Raw genomic sequence first — 20,372 nt, 5'->3', positions numbered from 1 at the left:
CTTGGTTATTGAGATATGTAGAAAATGTGAAAATTATATAAATTAATATCATAAAAATAACAGTTAATATGTATTTACCTGTACTAGACAGAGGTCAAATATTAATGCAACTGAGTTTGCCATTGAGAAAGCTTTAAGATGAAATAGTTTAAAAACGTGTACATAGCATGGTTTTAGAATTATTGATGCAAATATGAACAAGCAATATTTGACAGCTAGAGGCATCAATAGGAATTAACTGCAGATGCACCTGGAGGTGTCACTCGGAGGTAATGAGTTAAAAAAATCAAGGGCCTAAATCATGAAAACGTTGTAGGCCATCTCAAAGTTTGTCCTTCTTGGAATCTCTGCGTCACGCATAGAGCTTCAACAGATCCTATAATGCCAGAGATATTGTACGTGTGTAAGTCCAATAGTATCAGAAACACCAGCTCAAGGGAGCTCGATCTGTTTTGTAGAACATGCTAGTGGGGTAGGTGTGTATCACACGGTATACTAACTCTATCCAACTGGCTTGCAATATGCATGAAGTAGACAGCTTCTCCTGTAATGTAATTTAAATGAATGGATTTGCAACTTCCTGATGTGAACTAGTGATGCTGTCTCATGATGATAAAACTGTCAGGGAAGCATTAGAAAAAAAATGCATGTGAAGTGCTATGCCTGCGGTATTCACATGAAGCCTGAGATGAGCTCTATTCAGGCATTTCGCCATAATGTATAAATACTATGAGCTACTAACAAGTTTCATTCTTTTCTCCTGAGTCTGTCAGTTCTGCCACACTAAGAGCAATCTGTACTACCTGAGGAAGTCACTTAACCTGACAGTGCTTTGTGAGCCCTCTGCACTACCTGAGGAAGTCACTTAACCTGACAGTGCTTTGTGAGCCCTCTGCACTACCTGAGGAAGTCACTTAACCTGACAGTGCTTTGTGAGCCCCCTGCATTACCTGAGCAAGTCACTTAACTTGACAGATCCCCCTCCATTACCTAAACAAACCAATTTACCTGACAGCACCACCTGCATTATCTGATCAAGTCAACATGACACTGCTTTGTGGGCCCCCTGCATTTCCTGAGCAAGTCATTTAACCTGAAGGTGCTTTATGAACCCCCTGCATTACCTGAGGAAGTCACTTAAACTGACAGTGCTTTGTGAGCCCCCTGCATTATCTGAGCAAGTCACTTAACTTGACAGAGCCTCCTCCATTACCTAAAAAAAAATTTATCTGACAGCACCACCTGCATTACCTGATCAAGTCAACATGACTGCTTTGTGGGCCCCCTGCATTTCCTGAGCAAGTCATTTAACCTGAAGGTGCTTTATGAACCCCCTGCATTACCTGAGGAAGTCACTTAACCTGACAGTGCTTTGTGAACCCCCTGCATTACCTGAGGAAGTCACTTAACCTGACAGTGCTTTGTGAGCCCTCTGCATTACCTGAACAAGTCACTTAACTTGACAGATCCACCTCCATTACTAAACAAACCAATTTACCTGACAGCACCACCTGCATTACCTGAGCAAGTCCTTAACATGACACTGATTTGTGGGTTCCCTGCATTTCCTGAGAAAGTCACTTAACCTGACAGTGTTTTGTGAGCCCCCCCTGCATTCCCTGAACAATTCACTTAACAAGACCCCCCCGTACTATCTGATCAAGTCACTTAACCTGAGAGTGCTTTGTCAGCCCCCTTCATTACCTTAGAAAGTCAGTAATCCAGATGGTACTTTGTGAATCCCTGCATTACAGACAAAGTCACTTGGCCTGACAGTCCTTTGTGAGCCCCCTGCATTACTTGAGCAATTAACTAGCTGACAGTGCCCCCTGCATTACCTGCTTAAGTCATTTAACCTGAGAGTACCCCCTGAATTACATGTGCAAGTCCATAACCTGACAGTGCTTTGAGACCCCCTGCTTTACCTGGGCAAGTCACTTAACCTGAAAGTGCTTTGTGAGCTACCTGCTTTACCTGAGCAAGTCACTGAACCTGAAAGTGCTTTGTGAGCTACCTGCTTTACCTGAGCAAATCACTTAACCTGAAAGTGCTTTGTGAGCCCAATGCACAACCTAAGCAAGACATTTAACCTGAAGGCGCTTTGTGAACCCCCTGCAGCATTACCTCAGGGATCTATATTACCTCATTGAAACACCTACCCATCAAATGCCTTTTCATCAACCACTAAACATTGAACTTCCATTTCTGCGAACAGCCACTTCAGTGATTTTTTTTTCCTAGGTGAAAAAAATCGCTTGACCATCATCGTGAACTTGCTATTTTCACCACTGTAGTGCGATCTCGGAGTTGGCACATTTAGTTTAAGGAAAGTGTGGGGGAAATTGTGTGTCATTTGTGGTTGGCCATGTGATTTATCCCCCTAGGAAAAAAATGATGAAGTGGCTGTTCATAGAAATGGAAGTTCGATGTTTAGTGGTCAACGAAAAGGCATTCAATGGCTAGGTTTTTTGATGAGGTAATATAGACCCTTACCTCAGCAAGTCACTTAACCTGACAGTGCCTCCTGCATTACCTGTGCAAGTCAGTTAAAATTATCATGTTTTCTGGAATCACTGGATTACCTGAGCAAGTCACTTAACCTGATGGTGCTTTTTGAGCCCCCTGCATTACCTGAGTAAGTCACTTAACCTGACAGTGCCCCTGCATCACCTGAGCAAGTCACGTAACCTCACAGTGCCCCCTGCATTTCCTGAGCAAGTCACTTAACCTGACAGTGTCCCCTGCATTCCCTGAGCAAGTCATTTATCATAATGGTGCTTTGTGAGTGCCTGTATTACCTGAGAAAGTCATTTAACCTGATGGTGTCTTGCGAGCCACCTGCATTACTGGAGAAAGTCACTTGACCTGACAGTGTTTTGTGAGCCCCCTGCATTATCTGAGCAAATTATTTAAAGTTATCGTGTTTTCTGGGACCACTGCATTACCTGAGCAAGTCACTTAACATGATGGTGCTTTTTGAGCCCCTTGCATTACCTGAACAAGTCAATTATCCTGACAGTTCTTTGTCAGCCTCCTGCATTACCTGAGTACGTCACTTAATCTAACAGTTCCCCTGCATTACCTGAGCAAGTCAATTAACCTGATGTCCTCTGCGAGGCTCCTACATTACCTGAACATGTCACTTAACTTTGTGCTTTGTGATCCCCCTGCATTACCTTAACAAGTCATTTACGTGGAGATACTTTTTGATCCTCCTGCATTACTTGAGCAAGTCACTTAACCTTACAGTTCATCCTGCATTACCCGAGCAAGTCACTTAACCTGATGGTACCCCCTGCATTATCAGAGCAAGTCCTTAACCTGCCAGTGCTTTGTGAGCTCTGTGCAATTACTTGAACAAGTCAGTTAACTTGACAGTGCTTTCTGAGCTTCAAGCATTACCTGAGCAATTCTCATAATCTGACTTTGCACTGAGATCATGTTTTCTGAGGCCCCTGCATTACCAGAGCAGCCCGCTTAACCTGACAGTACCCCCTGTATTGCCTGAAGATGTCTTTAACCTGACAATGCTTTTTAGCCCCCTGCATTACCTGAGCAAGTCACCTATCCTGATGGTGCTTTATGAGTCTCTTGCATTACCTGGGCAAGTTACAGTTACTTAACCTGATAGTACTTTGTGAGCTCTTTGCATTACTTGAGCAAGTCAGTTAACATGATAGTGTTTTCAGGTTACCCAGGAAAGAGGTACATAGGGACAAATGTAGATAAATGCACTCTTTCCAGAAATTTGAGTGTATCAGATGAAGCTTTACTTTATTTTAAAGGGCTTCCTAGCACTGTTTATTCTAAGGTTACACAGTTGTGGCTTTCTCTTTTTTCTTCACAATTCTGCAGTCTAAGGGTATCTTTATTAACCTAACTTCTCTTACTTAACATTAATAACATTCTGCATACTTCCTCTAACACTATTTTTGTTCCCTTTCAACGCTGTCATTTTTAAGTTCTGTCAGTTATACATCAATTCCTACCACTCATTTCTTCAAATCATCTGGACAGATATCAGGAACCTATCTGCCTATTAATTTTCCCATAACACTTCTTGGTCTCCATACACAGTATCACTATACCGTACATCTTAATAATCCTCCACAGACTGCTCTTCCATCACCTAATCACTCAAACTTCCCTTATTTTATGAACCTCACTGTATAGCAACAGTCATTTTTTTCAGCAGGGGTGTTTTTTCAAACCACATCCCTCAGACTCACTCTAAAGCTCATATGTTGCTCTATACTACTTCCAATTTAAATTAACTCTCAGATGAAGTGGTGACATCCACACTAATCCTGGTCCTTGTCATCAACTGCTTTCTCAATATGCAGAATAATTAAATCAACCTTTCGCCCTCACTTTTTATCGGATACTAATGCCTTCTCCGAAAATGATTGTCTCCAATGGTGCTATTCCAGATGTTCTCATTGATCATCTAACATATACCTGCATTACATCATTCTCTAGAATATATGGAACAAAACACCTGAACTTCCAGCTGTCCCAACATACTGGTAGAAACAGGAATATGGCACAAACTAAACCGCGCATATATTGAAATTCTATCCCCGTGATATTCTATAATTTGGTCAGATGGATCACGCAATAAAGCTGGTGGAGTGGCTATCATCTATAAAAATAACCTAAAACGTTCTTCTTTCTTTCCCTAACAATTCAGTAATGCAGAAATCCTCACCTTATATATGCAACGTAGCAATCACACAAACTTTGCAATGCCCTTTGCATCCACCTCCAACAACTGTCCTTTCCTTGGTATCTTTTAATAATCCTCAGCAAACTATTATTTTGGAAAACATAAAAATTGATTGGCACCTAATAAACCATAAACTTTCATCACATCACATACAACTACTTGGGTTTACTCTGATAATAATGCAAATCATATGCAATAAAACCTAAAGAGATTTTTTTTTTTATTGGATACTAATGCCTTCTCCAAAAAATATTGTCTCCATTGGTGCTATTCCAGATGTCCTCATTGATAATCTTCCCTCATTTGCAGTTTGATTTGCACCTTGGCTGACCAGAAAACTAAAATGCTAAAGAGGCAAGGAGGTAAACTCTGGAAAGCTTGGTGAGCTGATACAATCCAAATTAAACTGCTGCAATACAGGCAACTTAAAACTTAACTAAACAATAAATAAGTCAGAATAAAAAGAATCATTGTTTCACACTACAAGTAAACTACAAATATTACTCATAAAAAACACAAACATAACTCTCTTTCTGGACATCAGTAGAAAGTCTTCTTAAACCTGGACAATGTACCCAGCCCATTCTACTCACTTCAACTGAGACTGATAACTTAGCTACACAATTCAAATTGTACTTTATACATCAGGCCTTTGACATTGGCTTTGATATCTGACAAGTAGATGCCAGAGAGGAATGGACCTAGCACAGAGCTGTAGGGAACTTCACTAGTAATCAGTCTCTTTGTGGAGGTGGCCTCACCAGCCCTATCAGTGAACCAGCTAGCTATCCAGCATGTTCTAAAAGGGTTTATACCTAGTTCTATAAGTTTAGTGACAATATTGTATCAAATGGCTTAGCTAGATCTAGATCTAGATAGGCAGTATGCACAGTTTTACCCTTGTCCATTGTTTTAGTGATTTTTCAAAGAAGACCATCAGATTCAGTAAGCATAACCTTCCTTTGACAAAGCCAAACTGGGATGGGTAAAGTATTTGCATTTCTTCTATGGTGATAATTTCCATAATACTTCTTTCTGTGGCTTTGCAAATAAGACCAGTCAGTCTAATGAGTCTGTAGTTTCCAGAATCTGTTAAAGGTCATAGGTTCATAGGTTCATACTAGGCTATCTGCCCTAGGGCATTTATAAGCCTAGCCAGAGTGTGTTTGGCTTTCGCCACCCATTTTAAATGAATTTTGCTATGCCCTTTTTTGAGGTTAGTATACTGTGCCTCTGTCTAACAGTGACACAGAAGTGATACCCGGGGTAAACCTACTATCTCCCATCCACTCATCAAGATTCCTCTTGAAGAGAGTCAATGAGGGACTCTGCCTAACCTGGACTGGGATTTTATTCCAGAGTGAAGGGAGCCTCTGGGTTATGAATCTGTCTCTCCAGCATGTCCTATTTATTTCAGTGCTGAGGTTCAAGTCTCTCGAGCGCATAGCTCGATGGGATTTGGATTTTCTGAGGTGCAGCATGTCCATTAATTCCGGGTTGGACATGGCTTTATACGTCAGGCACAGATCACCTCTGAGCAGGCGGTATGCCACTGAGTAGAGCTGGAGTTTCATTAACCGGGCAGCATATGGCATCTGTTTGAGCCCTTTGATTGTCTTGGTGAGGTACTTTTGGGGTCTTTCCAGTTGCTGTAGGTATCTGGTAAGGTACATCCCAAAAGGGGCATTGTACTCAATTATGGGCCTGATGAGGGATGAGTAAAGAGGCACGATGACCTCCCTTGATCTAGATGTGAATCCCTTCATGATTAGGTGGGCTATATAAAATGTTTTTCTAACCACTTTGGCCACGTGGTTGTCAAATGAGAGATTGCTATCAACTTGGGTCCCCAGGTCCCTAATTACGTCTTCCGTACTTAATGGATTACCACATATGTGGTAATTTGTGGGCACTTTGTTTTTGCCAAAGGGGATGACTATACACTATATTAGCTTGAGGCCATGACTCTGGCACCAGTTGTCTGTTTCTATGAGGCCATTTTGTAGGATGCGTGTGTCGGCTGGAGAGTCGATTATGGTGCCCAGTTTGCAGTCATCTGCGAACTTGGTCAGCCACAGTCCTTCCGTGTTAGCCTGTACCTCCGAGAAATATATACCGAACAAGAGAGGTCCCAGGACTGAGCCATGTGGGATGCCACTTGTAACTGGTTTGGAGTCTGACATGGCTCCAGCAATTCTAACCATGTGGGTTCTGTCCTTGAGCCAGTTTGCAACCCATCTAGTGACATAGGGTTTTATATTTAAGCTAGTGAGCTTATCTATAATGCCCGAGTGGGGTATTGTATCGACGGCTTTTGCAAGGTCCGGGTAGGCTGTGTGGACCACCTTCCCCTCGTCAATGGCCTTGGTGACTGTTTCAAAGAAATCAATCAGGTTTAAGAGGCAGGATCTGCCCTTAACAAAGCCGAACTGGGTAGGATCCAGTGTCTGTAGGTTCCCAATATCTTTATTTATGAGGTCCATGATGATCCTTTCCATAGCTTTGCAGACCAAGCCAGTCAGGCTTATGGGGCGATAGTTTCCAGGATCCATTGAGGCACCACCTTTGTGAAGAGGGACCACTGTTGCTGTACGCCACTCTTTGGGTACATATCCTGTAGTAAGGCTGAGATTGAACAGCAGTTTTATGTTTGAGTTTAGTTCTTCTTGGAGTTCATGTAGGATGCAGCCTGGGACACCATCTGGTCCCATTGATGCTGTGTTTTTTTGCTTTGGAGAGGGTGGCTCTTACCTGAGCATCTGAGATGTCAGGGGGGGGGGGCAGCATTCTGCTGGGATAGATATTTGCCCTTTTGGTGGGGAAAGGGGGGAGAAGTTTGCTCTGAACCTGTCAGCTAGGATGTTGGCAATGTCTGTGGGTTTGGTGTATTTTTTGTCATTTTGGACTAATTTTGATCATATCTGGGAATTCTCACCCAGGTTCCTAACATATCTAAAGAAAGCCTTGTGATTATCCTTAGTGTCCTGTGCAATTTTAATCTCGAAGCTGACCTTAGACGATTTTATGAGTGCCCGTAGTTTTTTGCTAATACTGATCAGAGATGCCGTCCCTTTTTGGGATTTTGCTCTATCATGTAGTAGCTTCCTCCTTCTATTGTACAGTTTGTTTATGGCTGGGGTCCACCAGACAGGACGCTTAACTTTGAAGGATTGGGTTTTGGTTTTATTTGGGATTGCATGATCCATGCATTCCTGAAGGTGATCATAGAATGTGTTTATAAAGGATTCTGTGGTCTGGGCCGTATTTTCCACAGGCCCGGGGGCTTAGAAGGATTCCACCTTGGTTTTGAGGAGTGTGAAATTTGCTTTAGAGAAGTTTTTCACTGTGGTTTTCTGGGCAGTGGCTGGGGTCGGGATGTGAATATCTAGTGAGATTAGTTTATGGTCTGATCTTACCAGTGAGGGATACACTTCTGGTCTGGAGCATAGAGTCCCCATGTTGGTGATGATCAGGTCCAGTATGTTTTCCCCTCTTGTGGGAGTGGCGACAAGTTGTTCCATAGCATTTGAGTTTATAAATTCTAGGAACCTTCAGGCTAGGGTGTTGGAGCTAGAGTAATGCTCCCAGTCTATGTTAGGGTAGTTGAAGTCGCCCAATATAATGGTGTATGGAGAGACCTTCATATTTTTCAGTGTTCTCAGGAAGGCTGAGTGGGGTTCCTGGGTTTGGGAGGGTGGTCTGTAGCAGGCTATAAACTGGAAGGCAGTTTTACCCACTGTTAGTTGCACATGGGTAGTCTCTGATGCTTCGTGCTGTGCCACCAACCTGGAGGTGTGGGTATCTTTGACGAATATTGATACTCCCCCTCCTTTTGTGGTTTGGTCCAAGTTTTGGGGCCGAAAAACATGGTATGAGGTATAACCTGGTAGTGCTGGGGTGCTCTTGGGAGCCTTGAACCAGGTTTCTGTTACTGCACATATATCGATGTTCTCCATGCTAAGGAAAGTTTTGAGTGCGTGCATCTTGATTAGGTTCATAGGTTCATAGGTTAGTACTAAGCTAACTGCTCTTGCGAGCCATTTTAAGCCTAGCCCAATTATCCATTGTGAGACTTAAACCCTGCACCTTGTGTTTGTAAGGCAAACACCTTAACCATTAGGCCACCCTCCCTAGACTTCTGGCGTTGAGTAGCATTACTCTTAGTTTCTTATCCCTTGTGATACCTATGGAGGTGGGTTTGTCTTTTGAGCCTTGCCTAAAAAAGGCACTATGGGGGTGGCAACAGCCTTTGCCAATATCCAAAAGCACAGGGGTGACAGGTGCAAGCCGTCCCTAGCGAAGCATCGTGGCTTGTCGAGCATGTCATCCCAGGCAGACAGGCATTGGATCCCCTTTGAATGACACTAATACTTAAGCCAATTATTGAAATTGATCATCTTGTCTTCATATTGTGGCATCATTCTTGGTGAGGGTAAGATGCTACTCAAGGTCAGGGTCATACCGGCCTGGGCTACATGCTCAGAGAGCTCCTCTATGTCTCTTTTCATGTAGTCCAGGGAGGTACGTCTCAGGTCATTCACACCAGCATGGACAATGACTGAGTCATATTTGTACTTGCCTTGGAGTAACCTGAGTGCTTGTGTTATGTGGCGGATCCTAGTGCCTGACAGGCAGCTCACGATGATCTTCTCCTTGTTCATCCTGGTGAGTGGGACATCAGTGTGCCTGACGATAGAGTCACCTATTACAAGTGTATCAGGTGTGTTGTTCAGCCTTAAGGGCTGTGACTGTTCGGCACACTGGCTTTGTGAGCTATGTGTTGCATGTGTTTTGTTTTGGGGTAGTGGTTGCTTGGGTGTCTGCTTTGGAGGTCTCTGCTGCTTAGGCAGATTTTTATTTAGAGTCTCCAAGTATGTTTTTGTGTGTTTATGTGTTTGGTTTGCTGTTGTGGTAGGTCTTTGTGAGACTGGAATTGTAGTGAGTGTGGTTTCCTTCTCCTCCTGACTGGTTATGCCAGTACTGAGTTGAGAGAGCTTAGCCTCCAATTTGGCTATATGGTTGCATCTCTCACCCTTATAATGGGTGATGACCAACATAGTCCTCCAATCATGTAGCGTAAAGCCTATTTTAAGACTATAGTTAAATAATGATTCCAGGGGTCCAGATATGTCATAGTTTAGACGTTCAGGAGCCATCCTTGGATGTTATGGGTGCCCTTTGAGGCTGTGTTCTTGGCTTTAGTGAGAACAGCAATACATGCTGCCTAGTCATAGTTGCAGGGGTTGTATTTGATGGTATTTTTGGTGAATATTTGGGGGTGAGAGTGAGTAAAGTTGGAACTGATTGTGTCCGCTAACAGGTTCACTATATCTCTAGGCTTGGTGAATCTGGCACCATTGACTATCAGTTTAGCACATTGCTGTGGGCTGCCATTAAGGTTTCTGACATAGCTGCAGAAGCCCTTATGGTTATCTTTCACCTTGGGTGTTATGTTAACCTCAAAGTCTGCTTGCTTTACCTAATTAGCCCTCTTAGTTGCCTATTACTTTGTTGAGAGAGTTTTTAATTTTTGTGGGAATTACCCTTCCTGATATTCATATCTGTGGTACAATTACTTGAGTGTGTGTGTGGGTTTTGGGTGATCCTGTCTCCAGATAAGTATCAGTTATTTTTCTCTTTGTTTGGCCTGGTTAGAGGGGCATCAGTATATCCTACAAAAGGAGTCCCCTGTGATGAGAGTCCTTGGAAGTGTGTTTGTTTACCTTAGTGGCTTACTGTTTGGGCCTCCACTAAGAGTGACAAAGTATGTGTGTGGTGTCAGGTGTTTTTCTCTGACTGCCTTTTGGCTTGCTGACACATAGCTTTTACAATGGGTGGTCAAGACAATCTTTGTTGTTTAGGAAGATTGCTTTTAAGTGCCTCAGCACACGTTAGTGTGTGTGTGTGTGTGTGTCTGTGTATGTGTGTGTGTGTGTGTGTGTGTGTGTGTGTGTGCGTGCGTGCGTGCGTGTGTGCGTGTGCGTGTGTGTGTGTGTGTGTGTGTGTATGTGTGTGTGTGTGTGTGTGCATGTGTGTGTGTGTGCGTGTGTGTATATGTCTGTGTGTGTGTGTTATGTGAGGTAGATATCGTGTGCTTGGTTTTGACAACCTGATGTGCACTTAAATGCAAGAGTTTAATCTCTAGTATCATTGTGTAAATACAGATCTTGTTTATTGTGTTTGCTTCTTTGACAATTAAGCAGTTGTCAGTAAACATGAGACAACTAGTATACTGCCTTAAGATGCCCATATCCACCAAGAAGATTATAAATGATGTATAACATTTGCAACTGGGAGTGTATCAGCATAGCCTGTGATGCAAAATGCTTGCAACTAGGATTATGTCAGTGTGGTTTGCTTTCATTTATATAAATGTATGATTGCCTATGTAGTAAGTGATGGTTTAATAAAGATGTTCTTGGTTAAAAAATGCAGGGATTGAATAATTTATGTAATGCTCCTTATATTATACGATATATAGCAATATATGTGAAGTATAATGTTTATATTAATATAGTTTGATTACTTTTATATGAATGTAAATTTGCCTATGTCACAAGTGATAATTCAATAAAAAGTGAGAAGTTAGGACATTGCATAGCCATGCTGTACAGTCCTTTGACTGGTGAACTACAAGGAGATGGAGATTTGGGATTAGAAGGCTATTAAGGGTGCTTTGTTGGTGCAGACTAATAAGGGTACTTTATTGGGGCAGATTGTGCTAAACAGTATTAAATTCTACTATATTTAATGTTTACACAATAATAAATTATATTAAATCTGTAGGTATTGCCACTTGACTCTTAACTATCTGCTCTAACTTTGTCAATACATACAGTGATAGTGCTATATGCTGATTTACAGGATATAGTTTTGTGGATTATTCTGCAGGGAAAATTTGCTTTCTAGGTGTTTACTACTGTACAGGGCACTGCTAATCCATGCAAATGTGCAAAATGTATAGCAGCACAGAAAAAAAAAAACAGAAAACTAACTAATGAACCCTCTGGCCAATAAAATGACTACACTACAAGTACTTTTTCCCCGACCAGGCTAACACCTCCTGCATACAGTGAATAAAACCAGTCCTCCTAATACAAAAACACACTAGAAGAGACCTTCAAGTACCTGTGTAGATGTGTGTGTTGAACATGATTTGTACAGTACTGAGCTTCAAAGATGTATCCTACTGGAAAAGAACAGAAATGTATATAAACTATATACCTGTGTAAATGTATATGTCTTAACAGCAGAAGCTGGAACATACAGAGTTAACTTGCAAAACTTCAAGAAAATAATTTGAAATTAAAGTTTTATGATTGTGTTATCTGTCAGTTTCAGTTCAATAGCAGGCACAATGTCTCGAGCTAGCAATTTTTGTGTTGTCTTGAAACAGAATGAATTACTATGTTTCAAATGTAAAAGTGTTTTATTGCTTTACGACTTCCAAGTTCTGCAAACTTTTGAGAGATATGTACTTCTCAAGCAGAGATGTTAAAATTCTTAGTTTCTGTTTTAGACTGGGAACTGAAGTCAGGTGATAAAGAGTGATGTCATCCAGCACTAATGTTTATTATTTATTTAAGAACTCCCTCAGAGAGAGAGACTGTGCATTTTGCATTTTGTCTTGAACCTAGAAGCATCCACTCAGCACTTCTGCCTGCATGTTGTCTTTAAGTAAGACTTTTAGGGCATAATATCGCTTTTAGATATAGATAGGAATATAGTAAAGATTAGTTTAGACGTTTTCTGTATTTATTTGATACTGTCCTGCAGTGATGTTTTAAATTATTTCCTGTGATTCTGAACTCTGAAGTAACTGTGTATGTTTTCTGAGTATTATCTTGTTCTTTTATTATTTATTATTAAATATATTTAAACCTATCTTTGTGGCTGATATTTGTGACATGGATTTAAGCTCTTAGAGTACATGCATATGTAATTGGTGATAATTGTGAAGGCTGCCAGCCTAGCTAGATAGGATTTTGTAGATAATTCTGTCATTTGTGAATATCAATGTAAGCCACATGGTTGTTCTCTTAACTGCAAGAAAATTATGGTAAATGTTGAATATCAAAATTGCAACCACATTGCACTCTACTGGTGGAAAGCTGATAAGTTAAGCATTGTATAATTATTTGATCTCAAAACTCAGAGCCAAACTGTCTAAATGAAGGAATTCTTCCTATTGTTTTGAGACCAGAGTTAATGGCTAGAATTTACATGTATAATGTCTTTTATTGCTCTGGCTTCCTGACCTGCTGCAAGATCAAAAGGTCTGTTACACTCTGAGTTTCTGTTAGCCTGGGAAACAGAGAATAATGATGTAATCTGAAACGAGTCAGTGGTACTGTGTTTTCAATTTAAGGACACAGAGAGAGAGAGAGAGAGAATCAGAGAATTTTACATTTGTTTTCAGAACTGACATCATCAGCACTGTCTCGCTGTATATGTAAGTTTATTTTAGAACTGTGTTTGTGCTTAGATATAGATAGGAAATAGGAAGTCTAGTCTAGCTGTTTTCTGTATTGATGTCAGAACTTTTCTACTGTATTATTTTAAGCATTTTCCTCTGATCCCTTGGCTAGCACTGTGTAGTAAGAAGTATTGTCTTGTGTTCTTATTATTATTAAATATTTTTAAACCTTTCAAGTATGGCTGTTTTATGTAGAGATAAAGAGTACATTGCATGTATATAGTGATACTGTCCAAGCCACCCCAATAGCTTTAGCCCTGGGTCACACATTATTTGGATAATAATATTGCACAGTAATTAATGGACACCCTTTCATAAGGGCCTTATTATTAGTGGTTGGTGGCAAGTGATACTACTCTACTGTATAGTCAGGGCAGAAGGGGCATAGCTGGAGAACCTGTGCCAGCCTTTCCCAGGAGTGTCTGTGTGTTTGTATATAACTTATATCTCAAAGTGTGTGTGTGTGTGTGTGTGTGTGTGTGTGTGTGTGTGTGTGTGTGTGTGTGTGTGTGTGTGTGTGTGTGTGTGTGTGTGTGTGTGTGTGTGTGTGTGTGTGTGTGTGTGTGTGTGTGTGTGTGTGTGTGTGTGTGTGTGTGTGTGTGTGTGTCAGCTACCTGGGCAGGGACCTGAAGCACTGGTTGGACAGATAGGGTGCCGGAGATTTTAGCTTGACCACTAGGCTGAGATCTGGACCCTATGGCTGTGCCAGTGGGAAGTCTTATTGGGGATCTGGAGAGAAAGGGTGAAACCAGCCCAAGACTGACTGTGATCTCTGTGTGCTCTTAAGGAAAATTGTACTTTACTGTGTGTATTTGTTATTGTTCCCATTGTGGATGCCCCTCACTGGTGTTAGTGGTAAGGACTGAGGCTCCTTGATTGCTGGGCCAGTGCACAGGTGCTATAACACTTTACAAGCCACTTCTAAATAGCCTTGCTTGGTCAAGCTACCATTTGGATTAATGGTAACATTAAACAGTAGGACTGGAGTCCCTTTGTAAGGGCCTTATAGTAGTTGATAAGAAGGGTGGCTGCTGGCAGCTGGTACTACCGTATAGTCTGGGCAGAAGAGGGCATAGCTAGTAAACTTGTGCCAGCCTTTCCCAGCTGTATGTGTGTGTTTGTATATAAATCAAATTTCAAAGCGTGTGTGTGCGTGTGTGTGTGTGTGTGTGTGTGTGTGTGTGTGTGTGTGTGTGTGTGTGTGTGTGTGTGTGTGTGTGTGTGTGTGTGTGTGTGTGTCTGTGTGTTTGTGTGTGTCTGTGTCAGCTACTTGGGCAGGGACACAAAGCACTGGTTGGACAGAGAGGGTGCTGGAGGTCTTAGCGTGGCCACGGCTGAGAACCCAACCCGATAGCTGTGCCAATGGGGAGTCTTATTGGGGATGTGGAGAAAGAGGGAGAAACCAGCCCCAGACTGACTGTGATCTCTGTGTGCTCTTAAGGGAAATTGTACTTTACTGTGTGTGTACTTGTCATCCTCCTATTGTGTACATCCCTCACGGTTGCCAGTGGTGAGGACTGAGGCTCCTTGATTACTGGGCCAGTGCAGGGGCTTCACATATTAATTGGATGGCAGTGGTGAGATAGCCACATCACATATAATTGGGTGATAGTGGTGAGTTAGCCACTTCACATATTAATTGGCTTGTAGTGGTGTGGATATTGAATTCCTGTAGATTGTGTACAGTCACTACTGAAGGTGCTTGTATTCTCAGTCAGCCACGCAGTGAACATTCAGAGTTCATACCACACTACACTCATCACATAGTCCCTCAAAACCTACACCACCAAAACAGACACATAGAATCACAAAACACACATCTACATTCACTGAGGCTCTCAATAAAAATCTGAGCAAGCAACAGAGAACTCCAAAGTAGAAGCACAAGCAACCTCCACCCCCCCAACACAACCCAAATGACACATAGCCCACAAACTCAGTGTGCCACTCAACCACAGCCCATAAGGCTCTAGTCATAGGTGACTCTATAGTCAGGCACATTGATGTTCCACTCACCAGGATAAACAAGGAGAAGTTTGCTGTCAGCTGACTGTCGGGTGCCAGGATCCGCCACATAACATATGCATCTCAGGTCACTCCAGAACAAGTACAAATATGACTCTGTCATTGTCCATGTTGGTGTGAATGACCTGAGATGTACCTTCTTGAACTACATGAAAAGGCACATGGAGGAGCTCCTGATCTTGTAACCCAGGCAGGTATGACTCTAGCCCTGAGTAGCATCCTGCCATTACCCATAATGATACCACAGTACAAGGACAAAAGGTTCATAGGTTCATAGATTTGTACTAGGCTAACTTTCCTTTTGGGCCATTTTAAGCCTAGTCAATTATCCCATGTGAGAATCAAACCCTGTACCTTGTGTCTGTAAGGTAAACACCTTACCATTATGCCATCCTCCCACTCCCATGATTGACTTCAACAATTGGCTAAGCTTCTGGTGCCATTATAAGGGGATCCAGTATCTGTCTGCCTGGGATGACATGATCGACAGACCATGATGCTTTGCTAGAGATGGCCTGACTTGTCGCCATTGGGATTCCATATACTGGATAAGGCTCTTGCCACCCCTATAGTGTCTTTTTTAGGCAAGGTTCAAATGACAAATTCACCACTGTAACAGGTACAAGCAAGCAAAATCTGAGGGTAATGCTACTCAATGCTAGAAATCTAAACCTCAAAATGCATTAACTCGAGGCACTCCTTAAAATGGAGAACATCAACATCTGTGCAGTGACAGAGACCTGGTTCAAGGCACCAGAAAGTACCCAAGCATTACTGGGCTATAATTCATACCACACCTTTTGGCCACCTAACCTGGACCAAAACACTAAAGGCGGAGGAGTGTCCATATTCATTAAGGATATCCACACCTCCATGCTAGTTGCTCAGCATAATGCATCTGAGATTATCCAAGTACAACTAACTCTGGGCAAGACTGCAATCCAAATTGTAACTTGCAACAGATCCATCATATGCCCCAGGATTCCTACTCCTCATTTCTTGATGCACTGGAAAATATTAGGGTACAACCCAACACCCTAATGATGGGCAATTTCAACTAGCCCACCATTAACTGGGAACACTACTCATGTACCAACTCTTTTGCTCAATGTTTTCTGGAATTCATAAACTCCAACCCCATGGATCAGCTTATACACATCCCCACCAGGGGCAGCAATGTCCTAGACCTGGTCATTACCAACATGGGCGACCGGTGTTCCACACAAGAGGTCATTTCCTTGTTGGTCAGATCCGACCACAAGCTAATCACCCTAAGCATCCACATCCAGCCCCCACCCCCACTAGAGAAACCATGGAAAATAATTTCTCCAAAGCCAACTTCATGCTTCTTTAGACAGAAGTGGCAAGGTTCATGACACCCATGCAGATGGACAATAGAGTTATGACTGCTGAATCCCACACAAATGCACTTTATAAGCACTTAAATGAGTGCATGGATCATGCTATCCCTAACAGAACAAAGATGCTATCCTCCAAAAAAAGGAGGCCAATCTGGTGGTCCCCTGCCATAAACAAACTCTACAACAGAAGAAAGAAACTGTTGCAAAAAAGAGTAAAATCCCATGATTGGAGGAACTCCCTGATCAACCTCAGTAAGAAGTTGAGATCTCTCATAAAAATCCTCCAAAGCTCGTTACAAAAACAAAATCGCCACTGATTCTAAAGATAACCACAAAGCATTATATAGCTATGTCAAGAATCTCAATGTCTACACTTAGATCTGCTCAGAGTTGCAGCACAAAGGCACTAAATATACAGAACCAACTGATATTGCCAACATCCTGGCAGATAGGTTCAGTGCTAACTTTACCCCCTCTCACTCCCTAAAGTGCCGATCTCTATACTGGAAGAATGCAAAGTTACTGTAATCACAGCTGCACAGGTAAAAAAACACACTATCCAAAGCCAAGAACACAGCATCCTTGGGACCTGACAGCATCCCAGGCTGCATTCTACACAAACTACAGAATGAACTGGCACCCCACCTAAGCACCATGTTCAATCTTAGCCTCACCTCAGGCTTTGTGCCCCCTGAATGTTGTTATACCACTCCACAAAGGGGGAGCCACCATGGACCCCAGGAACTACTGCCCCCATTAGCCTAATGAGCTTGGTCTGCAAGGCCATGGAATAAAGCATCATGGAACGTATAAACAAAAACACTGGTAATTTCCAAACTCTGGACCCCACCCAATTCGAGTTTGTAAAAGGCAGATCATGTCTCCTAAGCCTGATAGACTTCTTTGAAGCAGTCACCAAAGCCATAGACGAGGGTAAGGTGGTTCACACAGCATATCTAGATCTCACCAAAAGGTTTGACACCATCTCCCACTCTGGAATTAAAGATAAACTCACTAAACTAAGTATAAATCAATTTGTCACAAGATGAGTTGCCAACTGGCTCACTGACAGAACCCACACTGTGAAAGTAGCAGACTCCAAATCCGACTTCAGACCAGTGACAAGTGGAGTACCACAGGGTTCAGTCCTGGGTCCTCTCCTGTTTGGTATCTATTTTTCTGAAGAACAGGCAAACACAGAAGGTCTTAGGATAATGAAGTTCAAAGATGGCTGCAAACTTGGAGCTATAATCAAAACTCCTAACAATGTGGACATCCTTCAAAAAGGCCTCACTGAGACAGATGCCTGGTGTCAAAGCCATGGTCTCAAGCTCAATGCCAAAAAGTGCATTGTCATCCCCTTTGGTAAAAACTCTGTACCCATGAGCTGCCACATAGGTGGTAGTCTACTTAACATTGAAAGTGTGATAGGAGACCTTGGGACCCAGGTGGACAGTAGTCTCTCCTTTGATAATCACATCGCCACAGTAGCCAGGAAATCCTTCTATGTGGCACACCTCATCACAAAAGGTATCTCATCCAAGAAAAAATAGGTCATTGTTCCCCTCTACTCAACACTCATTAGATCCATTATAGAGTACAACACCCATTTTGGTATGTACCCCACAAGACATCCACAACAACTGGAAATACCGCAGAAATACCTCACAAAGAGGATTACTTTCCTCAAACAGATGCCCTATGCAGACCATCTCAAAAAAACTCCAGCTTTACTCCGTCACATATCGCCTACTCAGAAGCAATCTCTGCCTAACATACAAAGCTATGTCATACCCAGAGCTGTTGAACATGCTTCACTTAAAGAAATCCCAATCCCTCTGAGCTACACGCTCTAGGGACCTAAACCTTGTCACCACAATAAACAGAACATGCTGGAGGGATAGATTCCTGTCCCAGAGACTTCCCATACTCTGGAACAAACTACCTATCTATATCAAACAAAGCTCCTCATTAGCACTTTTCAAGAAAAATCTTGATAATTGGATGAGAAATAGTAATTCACCCCATGTATCGCCTCTGTGGCTCTGCTCGACAGGGCCAGGGTCATTAGCCTAGTACACACATATGAACCTATGAAAAATCCTTTGCTGCCTTTGCCTGTGATTGAGGAGTCATTTCAGAGGGTAGCTATGGATATTGTGGGGCCTCTGAGTACCCCAGGTTCCACAGGGAAAAAGTATATCCTAGTGGTAGTAGATTATGCTACCAGATACCCTAAGGCAGTGGCTCTGTCTTCCACTGTGGCAGAAAAGGTGGCAAATGCATTGTTAGAGATTTTCAGCAGGGTAGGTTTTCCAAAAAAAATACTGGCTGACAGAGGTGCCAATTTCATGTCAGACCTGCTGGCTTGTCTGTGGAAGTACTGTGGGGTGAAGCACCTAAAGGCCACCCCTTACCCCCTAGACTAAGGGTCTTGTTGAGAGGTTAAACTCTACACTCAAGATGATTCTACAGGCATTTGCAGACCAGTTTAAGAGGGACTGGGACAAATATTTGCCCCATCTGTTGTTTGCTTCCAAAAAGGTTCCCCAGGAATCCACAGATTTTTCACCTTTTTAGTTGCTGTATGGACATAGGGTGTGGGGAACTCTAGATTTGATTTGAGATGAGTGGGAGGGTGAGTCTGAATCCCACATGGAGTCTGTTGTGGCATATGTCCTAAACCTCAGGACAAGGTTCAGGGAACTCATGAGCTTGGCGGTAGGAGGCAGGGGCACAAATTGTACCATGTTAACATGAAAAAGCCTTACCATGATAGGGAGGTCCCTGTGCTGAGTATTTGCAGTGGATGACAGGAGGAGACTGAGCGGGACCTGGTGAGTGATCTCCTCAGTGAGGCTCAGACTGACACCTCAGTGGAAGGGGTAGCAATGTCCCAGCAGCTGTCCCCTTCCCTGGTCCGGGAAACCTGAGCAATGTTACAGGAGTTTGAGGGCATGTTCACTGGGAAACCAGGGTGCACCCACCTGGTGCAGCACCATGTGGATACAGGACCCCAAAAGCCCAGTAAGCAGACAGTCAAACAGACTCTGAGGGAGGAGCTGCAGGAAATGTTGGAACTAGGGGTAATTCAGGAATCCAGCAGTCCCTGAATCTCCACAGGGGTGCTGGTACCAAAGAAGGATTTCAGCACTGAGTTCTGTGTGGACTACAGGAAATTAAATAGTCACATAGAGTCAGATGCTTACTGCATGCCTAGGACAGATGAAGCCCTACAGCAGCTGGGTGGGGCTAAGTATCTTACACTATTGATCTTACCAAGGGTTACTGGCAGGGGCCCTTGACTCCCAGTGCTAGAGAGTGGTCAGCCTTTGTGATACCTTTTGGCTTGTATGAGTTCAAGAAGATACCCTTTGCGATGAAAAATGGCACAGCTGGTAGATCATATCCTATCAGGAGTAGGAGATTTTGCCCTTGCTTACCTAGAGTATATTGTTATCTACAGCCATTCCTGGCAAGACCACCTTCAGCATGTCAGGGAGGTGTTGGGCAGACTACTGAGGGCAAGGTTGACCATTAAGTCCAGTAAGTGTCAGATGGGTATGCAGAGGTCGCCTACCTAGCACATAGAGTACAGAGTGCTAAGATTAGGCCATAACCTGCCAAAGTGGAAGCCATTCAAGCATGGGGCTGTCCCTGATACCAGAAAGCAGGTGAGGATGTTCTTAGGGACAGTGGGTACTACAGAAAGTTTGTTCCCAATTATAGTACCATAGCTGCTCCCCTCACAGACCTGATAAGGAAAACAGGCCAGATAAGGTAG

The 20,372-nt window shown here is 42.8% G+C and overlaps 1 protein-coding gene across 1 annotated transcript in view; it reads right to left on the bottom strand.

Moving 5' to 3' along the window:
• Positions 1-20,372, bottom strand: part of LOC122815442 (acetylserotonin O-methyltransferase-like) — a 951,227-nt gene that overhangs the window by 439,713 nt on the left and 491,142 nt on the right. The gene's annotated exons all lie outside the window — the stretch shown is intronic.

Source organism: Protopterus annectens, chromosome 1.part1 (assembly GCF_019279795.1).
Source record: "Protopterus annectens isolate FY-2018-M chromosome 1.part1, PAN1.0, whole genome shotgun sequence".
NCBI lineage: Eukaryota > Metazoa > Chordata > Ceratodontiformes > Protopteridae > Protopterus > Protopterus annectens.
The sequence above is the reverse complement of the archived record's forward strand: the minus strand, read 5'-3'. Positions and strand labels throughout refer to the sequence as shown.